Source organism: Odontomachus brunneus, unplaced genomic scaffold, assembly GCF_010583005.1.
Source record: "Odontomachus brunneus isolate Ranch 3 - 2012 unplaced genomic scaffold, Obru_v1 Obru_scaffold_203, whole genome shotgun sequence".
NCBI lineage: Eukaryota > Metazoa > Arthropoda > Insecta > Hymenoptera > Formicidae > Odontomachus > Odontomachus brunneus.
Window position 1 is genome coordinate 204,847 of NW_022639653.1, and position 7,602 is coordinate 212,448.

Genomic DNA, 7,602 nt, shown 5'->3' on the forward strand with positions numbered 1-7,602 from the left:
CCCCACCATCCCCGCCCCTCCCCCGCGTGACTCTCCGACGATTTCTCTTCTCGTCTCTGCCGCGGTGATACTTTATCACCCGAATATAGATGATCATGAATTTTTTATAATCAATTAAGTCGCGTTATTACGCGTCGCTATTCGACCTGTCTTCCCCTTCCCCCCCGCCCACCCCCCCTCTCTCTCTCTCTCTTCATCCTCGCTGTCCTCTTGCCGCTCACCAGAGGATAGCACAGCATTTATATTCGATACTTACAGCGAGAAAGGCGCGAGGAAGGTGTCCGACGCAGCTCGAGGCGATTAGACTTCAGACACGACGATGTCCTCGTCCGAATCCGCGACACTGGCAGATCCGCTCTCCTTGCTCTCTACTCTCGTTCTACATCCTTCGTTCGTGGATCATCGTGCGTCTCTGTAACAGTACGATTCACAGGGGGTGTTTATCATCGATGTTTACGGACGAGCGCGCATAATCCCGTCGCGGTCGGACTCCACGACTCGTGTATTTGCTTTTTCCCCTCTTCCTCTCGTTCGCCCGACGTGCACGGGAAGAGCCGTTCTGCGTCATCGCGATTACGCGATTACCATTTTCGTGGATCATGCAGGATTACGCAGCGTTGATCGAGATTTATCCGACTTAATCGGAAGGGTGCTTCAAAGCCCCGCTAAGTGTCCCTCTGCTTTATGTTTGTTTTTTTTTTTTTTTTTAAGAAAATATACATTTAGGACTTTAAGAAAAACTTAGAACTTAGAACTTTAAGAAAAACTTTTACGACAGCAACTGTTTGTTCTATTTAAATAAGAGAATTTAGATTTAAGTAAGCATGTTATATATTAGTATTTGACAAAGAAATATTTATTATTTTTTGAATATCTTTTTCTCTTAGTGTACCCAATTCTGGGCAATATTATTGCCTCAATCACTAAATACGTAAACACATTTAAACTTTCCGCATAGAATACATATACAGTGTGTCCCATAAGTTCGGTAACGGCAAGAAAACTCGGCGGGGGAGCATTTTAGAGAAAAATGTTTCGAATAAAAGTTGTAAGGCTTAAAAAGTCGCATTTAATGACAGTAGTTATTTGACCTAAGATGACGTCGCCAAGGTCGGGACAAGGTCAACTTTGCTTTTGTAGATAGAAATACATATTCTTTATTACGGCACTTTATTCTACGTGAAAAAGCAAACTTTTGTTTGAAAAAATTTTTTATACGATCTCTATTTTCTAAGATATTTACGTAAATATCTACAAAATTATTGGTTTCAATAATTTTTTACTTGAATTCTATCAACTTTACCGAAAAATATCAAGAGATAAAAATTATTTATTTTGTTCTCATAGAGCTCTGAGAATTTTTTCAGAATTTTATATTAATTTTTTAGTACTGCATTTTCTTGCATTTTCTTGAAGTACTAAAAAGTTAACACAAAATTCTGAAAAAATTCTCAGAGCTCTTTGAAAACAAAATAAGCAATTTTTATCTCTTAATATTTTTCGGTAAAGTTAATAGAATTCAAGTAAAAAATTATTGAAACCAATAATTTTGTAGATATTTACGTAAATATCTTAGAAAATAGAGGTCGTATAAAAAATTTTTTCAAACAAAAGTTGTTTGCTTTTTCACGTAGAATAAAATGCCGTAATAAAAAATATGTATTTCTATCTAAAAAAGCAAAGTTCTATCTAAAAGCAAAGTTCTACCTAAAAAAGCAAAGACCTTATCCTGACCTTGGCGACGTCATCTTAGGTCAAATAACTACTGTTATTAAATGCGACTTTTTAAGCCTTACAACTTTTATTCGAAACATTTTTCTCTAAAATGCTCCCCCGCCGAGTTTTCTTGCCGTTGCCGAACTTATGGGACACACTGTATATATCCAGTATATATCCAGTATGTGTTGAAAGTTCCAATATTCGTATTTAAAGATCAAAACAATAGAAATGTCCAGAATTAATTACGCGTTCAGCCATTGGCACTTTTGGTTTACATTTTTTTGGTTGTTGTTTGTTTATAATCGAAACTGTCCTCCTCTTCCGGGGGACAGTTATCAAAGCCGGTTTCATCTATAGCGACGATATATCGTCCGGGAAGAGAGGTAAAGATAGAGACAGAGAGAGAGAGAGAAAGAGAGAAAGAGGGATCGCGCTTTCATTTAGCCTGCGAACCACCTAAATTCATTATCCGTGAATTCCGCGTGTGTCGCGCGCTCTTCGCGCGAATGCCGAAAGTGGGGCGTGCGCGCTTATTAGAAATTCCAGTTGCCTGTATTTGTCGCTGGGCGACATGGAATTCGCATATGAGCGGATGAAAGGCACCAGAGAGTGGCTGGGAGAGGGAGAGACAATAAGAGAGAAAGACCTTTCCTCAACTTCCATGTCGCCGTGGATAAAGCGATAGATACGTATCTCCGGCGATATACAATACTTTGGCGAAATTACTCTCGGCAAAGTTCGCTGCGCGAAAATTGAACCCGAGCTCTTTACGACACTCGACGACAGCGGGGGTGGAGGGCGCGTAGACGGCGCGTTCGAAGGGGTTGATACCGTGGCAGCCAGCCGTCGCGAGCGCGCTCACGGAACTTGTCTGCGAATTTTCGTTGGCACACGCACGCACGGACACACACGGACGAACGTTGACCGAGAAACGAAAGGTCAGGGCGTCACTGGCTGCACTGCAGAGCGGGGCTGAATTTCGCGGCGCGGACATTTAGGAAATTACGCCCCGCGCGCGCGCGGGGGTGAAAGATGCACCGACTCGGGGAAATATGCATCGGCTTATTCGCCCCGTACAGGACTGCCCAAAGCCGCCGGGTGCCTCCTCCTCTCTCTCAAACCTCTCTGCGGCCAAGACCCGCGGCGTTCGACTCTTTCGTCCCGAAACGCGGCGAAAATGCCTCCGGCTATCGAATAATCGACGGTTATAGGCGCGGGATATTCGACGAAGTTAAGACGATCTAAGTTCCTCGGTGTCGAGAAAGGATCGCGGATCTCGCTGAGCCAAACCCCGAGTGAAATTCTAACGTGAGATTCGGTCACAAAAGGTTGCACAATGGTGAGAATATTTAGGGAGACGCGCGCGCGCGAGAGAGAGAGAGAGAGAGAGAGAGAGAGAGATTGTCGTTGAAAGAAAAGAAAAGGAACGTCATTCCCAAATCAACCGCGGCACGTCGTCGCAGGGACACGATTCGGCGGTTTTGGAACATCCTGTAGAGGACCTGACGGCATCTACCTCCGGAGAAATTTCTACGAGAATAGCGAGCAGCATTTTTCTGCCGACGGCGCGGAATCTTCTATTGCCGTCGCCCCGGAATTAGTCAAAACCGCGGCATTGTTTGCGTCTTCAACCGTCCGCTTTTTTTCCCCGATTTATGTCGTTTAGCTACGTCATCGTCATTGTTATCGTCGTCGTCGTCGTCGTCGTTCTTTTCGTGCGACAACGAACGCTGGTCGCTCGTCCATTAGCAGTCTTGCGCCGTCAGGTCGTTGGCGAACATCCACGAGTGCAAAGCAGGCAGGTCAGTCGGACTCGCAGTCCGCCAGTCTCTATGACAGGGTAAAAGCGAGCGTGTATCGCCGGTATCATCGGGGTTATGGATGGCCCATGGACACGCTAACCCAGTGACATCTCTAGGTCAGCCCTGCCGCGCTCTTACCGCGTATTTTCAGGCTTCGGTTAAGGCCAGAAAGAGAGGGACGAGAGAGAAAGATGGAGAGAGAAATATATATATATATATATATATATATAGAGAGAGAGAGAGAGAAAGAAAGAAAGAAAAAGAGAGAGAGAGAGAGAGAGAGCGACCAAGGGGGAAGAGGTTGAGACACCTTAAGGGAGTATGCCACGCTAGAAAGCGTCAAATGAATGCTCTCTTTGAGGACATTTTGAGGGAAAGCTGAAAAGAAGAAGAAATTTACGTTTTATTATTATGGTGTATACATGGAAGTGAAAAATAGCATTGTTAGTTCATTAATTTACGGGTCTTGTTGAAACAAAATGGCGCCGTGGACTCAACAGCGTTGACTTGCGTCGATGATAACTCGAGGAACTTTTCACCGATTTTAATTGACATTTACGCAGAGATCGTAAAACAATCATCTATCATGTATAGTACCTGTTTGTTTTTCTTTAACTTCATTAACTTTCGAAATGTATCTAAACAAAATACACTTAACAAACTAATATTTTTGCTCGAACTTGTCATTTTTTAAATTTGTATTTTCATTTGAAAATCCCTAGCGTTTTTTAAACAACGTTCCTATTCCATAAAAGCCTTTCCGAAATTTTCGATCTCACGCGTGCGTTCGGGAGACACCATTGCGCGAGTCAACGTCGCTTGGTCCGTCCCGCCATTTTGTTTACAAGATATCAACCGCGAATCACTAACAATGCTACTTGTCATTTTAATATGCACACCGTGACGCAATAAACAGTCGATCTTCTCCTCTTTGGCGACGCGGTATATACTATCCCCTTGACATCGTGGTGAATGCGAAAAACTGGCAAAACGCAGAACGAGAAAGAGCGGGAACAGGTAACGACGCGCGGCGAAGAGATGGGGGAGGGGAGGCGCGCGCGCGAGAGATATCATCGATAACACGTATCGGAACGATAGACGCATTCAGTGGCGGCGATCCTTGACCCAGTTACCCGTAGCGAGCCAAATATTGACCTAATCTACGGACTCGCGCGCGCGTCCGAAGCCTGTGTTTTTTTCCCTCTTCTTCTCCTCTTTTTTCCCTTTCTTTTCGTACGGAGAAGTCGTTAAAAGCAAAAGGTCTCGCCTGTCTCACCCCCGACCACCCTTCGCCGACCATCCTCTCTCACCCTCTCCTTCTTGCTCGCGCTTCCGCTCGTTATTTCCTCCCTCCCTCCCTCCCTCTCTCTCTCTCTTTCCGCCTCTTTCGCCCTCTCTCTCTGCATAGCGCGACGCGGGGAGAGCTGAGGATTCCGTATATATTAACGATAATAAGCGGCCACGGCGTTCGGGCGGTGCGCCAGGCTCGCATGGAAAATGAAGTATATATCGCGTGGCGACGTGCACGAGGAGTCCGTGTGTCCCACGGAAACTGATTTCTCGTTCGCGCGCCTCGACGTTCCTCACCGCGCGAGACGATCCCCCCCCTCCTCCCTCCCCTACCCCCCGTCCCGCGAGCCGGAGTTATTACCCGGCCGTCCGGGCTTGCTCCATAAATAATTCCGCCGCGAGAGAAAGAGAGAAGATCGTCGGCGCGGCGAGAGAGGCAGGGGGAGACGACAGAGAACGCTATTTGATATTTGGCGGGCCGACTTCACTTCCAAGCCGACCAACCGACCGACTCTCGTCGGCAATCGGAAATTCGGCCGTTCGTGTGTGCGGCATGCGCGATAAGATAGCGGGACGGCAAATAGGGGTTGAGAGAGAAAGAGAGAGAGAGAGAGAGTACCAGGCACCGCACCAGACACCGAGTCCTATTTTCTCTCGCTCGCGGTCTCGTTTCGCCGCTGGAGTTTCCACCCCCGTTCCCTTCACCGCACCTGGGGGTGCGCGCGCGAGACTCCCACTTTTTCTTCCTTTTTTCCCTCCCCCTTTTTCTCTCTCTTTTCTTTCTTTCTTTTCCTCCTATCGGTCTTCGCGACCGGAATCGAGCCCGGTATCAAGCTCGACGAGGGTTGCGCGCGACCTCGTAGGTCTCATTTATTTCTCCTCTCTGTCTCTCTTTCTCCATCTTGCCACCCCTCTCTCTCTCTCTCTTTCACCCTCTCCCTCACTATCGGTCGCTACAGGAGAGTATTTATTTTCCCCATGCGCCCGATAGCCGCACACCGGCGGGCTCGATTACGCGCGGATGGTACCGCATTTTCGATACGAGCGCACGGACGGCATGCGTCGCATCGCATCGCATCGCGTCGCGTCGCGTCGCGTCGCGTCGCAGCCGCAATGCAGCGCGCCGGCAAAGAAAAATCGTTCGCCGGCCGAAACTTCGTCCCTCTTGCTTTCGTTCGCCCTCGCACCGGTTGCTTCCGCAACGGGCCGATGTGTATGTCGGGAGTATGTATACCGCGCGGCCGTTTTAAACATCGAGACGAGGGTGGGTCTCGCGGGGGTGGGACCGCGCCGCCGGTATCCCGCTGTGCCTTCCCGAAGCGCAGATTTTGCGTTTTAATGAAAAGCCGAGATCCGCACAGAATCCGCATTTTCATAAAATGTAAATCGCGCGTTTTATGCGCACGTGCAACTCTCATCCCTCCGAAATACGGACTCGAGGCGCGCTTCTTTCCTCCCCCGGGCTGGGTCTCCCTCAGACTGGTAATCCGCGATTTATTAAAAACGAAAAACGCGGACTCACGAAAGAAACTCCCTGATTCAGCGGGCGCGTTCTAACGTCGGGGCGATTCAACGATTCCGCTATCATTCCATCGGACGATTTTGCCGCGAGGAAATCTTCTCCCGTCACGTAATTCTTTCTCTTTTTCCTTTAAAATTCTGTGATCAATGCAATTAACATAATTTTCGCACGGGCAAGGGAAGAGGGGCGGGCCGAGGAGACGATTCAATCAATCGATAAGACGCGAGATGCGATCGGTAAATCCGGCGGAGTAATTATTGTAGCGTGGAGTTCGCTGTTTCGCCAGTTTATCGGCCGGAGAAATCACGTTCAGGGCCTCGGCTGCACTCTCTCGAGGCGCGGCCGCTATTTAAGTGCTGATTTCATCAACGCTCGAACGTGACTTCGCAACTGCGAGGGTGCTTTAAGCGTTTATCTGCGAAAGGTTCCGCGTGTGACTGTTGTTTACTCACGTTTACAGAGAAGATATATATCTACAGAGTGTCCCGGACTCTCCTCCGCAATTTTTGCAGAAACGTAAAACGGATTGAGGTGAACATAAAAGTCCCATATCGTTTTGCGATATTTGCAATAAATCTCGAGATATCAATTAAAGAAGATTAGTGAATGATCTCGCCCGAATGTGTGTATTATGTATGCTTACACGTTAGGTCACATTAAACAAAAAAAGCCCTTTCTCACTTTACAAATGATTATATACACTATAAAAATGTGTTAAATGATGTGTTAAATTTAACACATTTTATGTGTCCCAAATCATCCATTCTTATTTATGTGTAAATTTAACGCAAAACAAATGTGTTAAAAAGTAACACATAATATGCACTGAGGGAAAAATATATGATACTTGGAACTATAATGGCATAGTAAAAAAATTATAGTTATGAATATTATTTTTATAGTAAATTTCAGCATAATGTTTGTAATATTTACAATATAAGCATAGTATAACTGACCCATATAAAACTTTTACCAAGAATTATAATCATTTGAAATAAAAAATAAGATAAGTTTGCAAATATTGAATGGTAAGAGAAATTAACTATTTTATATAGTCAATACATTTGAAATATTTGGAAAATATAGGTACATGTAACTATATTCCCAAAGCGTACTTTACTATATACATAGAGTAATAAGATGGTGACTATAAATCTGTTTTAATTCTGCTATATTTTTATGTTTAGATGAATTATAAATATATGTTTGAGGCCAAAACGAATTATAAAATATAGTGAGATTATAGTTATTCCAACTATTTTTTTCTCT

The 7,602-nt window shown here is 45.5% G+C and overlaps 1 protein-coding gene across 3 annotated transcripts in view; it reads right to left on the reverse strand.

Annotated features, from left to right (window-relative positions):
- Positions 1–7,602, reverse strand: part of LOC116852154 (acetylcholinesterase-like) — a 59,883-nt gene that overhangs the window by 22,206 nt on the left and 30,075 nt on the right. For 2 of the 3 annotated variants that reach the window (XM_032832215.1, XM_032832217.1), the window contains exon 2: positions 257–412. The gene's annotated coding sequence lies outside the window, so the exon portion shown is untranslated. Of the gene's footprint in view, positions 1–256; positions 413–4,420; positions 4,760–7,602 lie in introns of those variants that run through there. The other variant, XM_032832218.1, reaches the window with a different exon arrangement.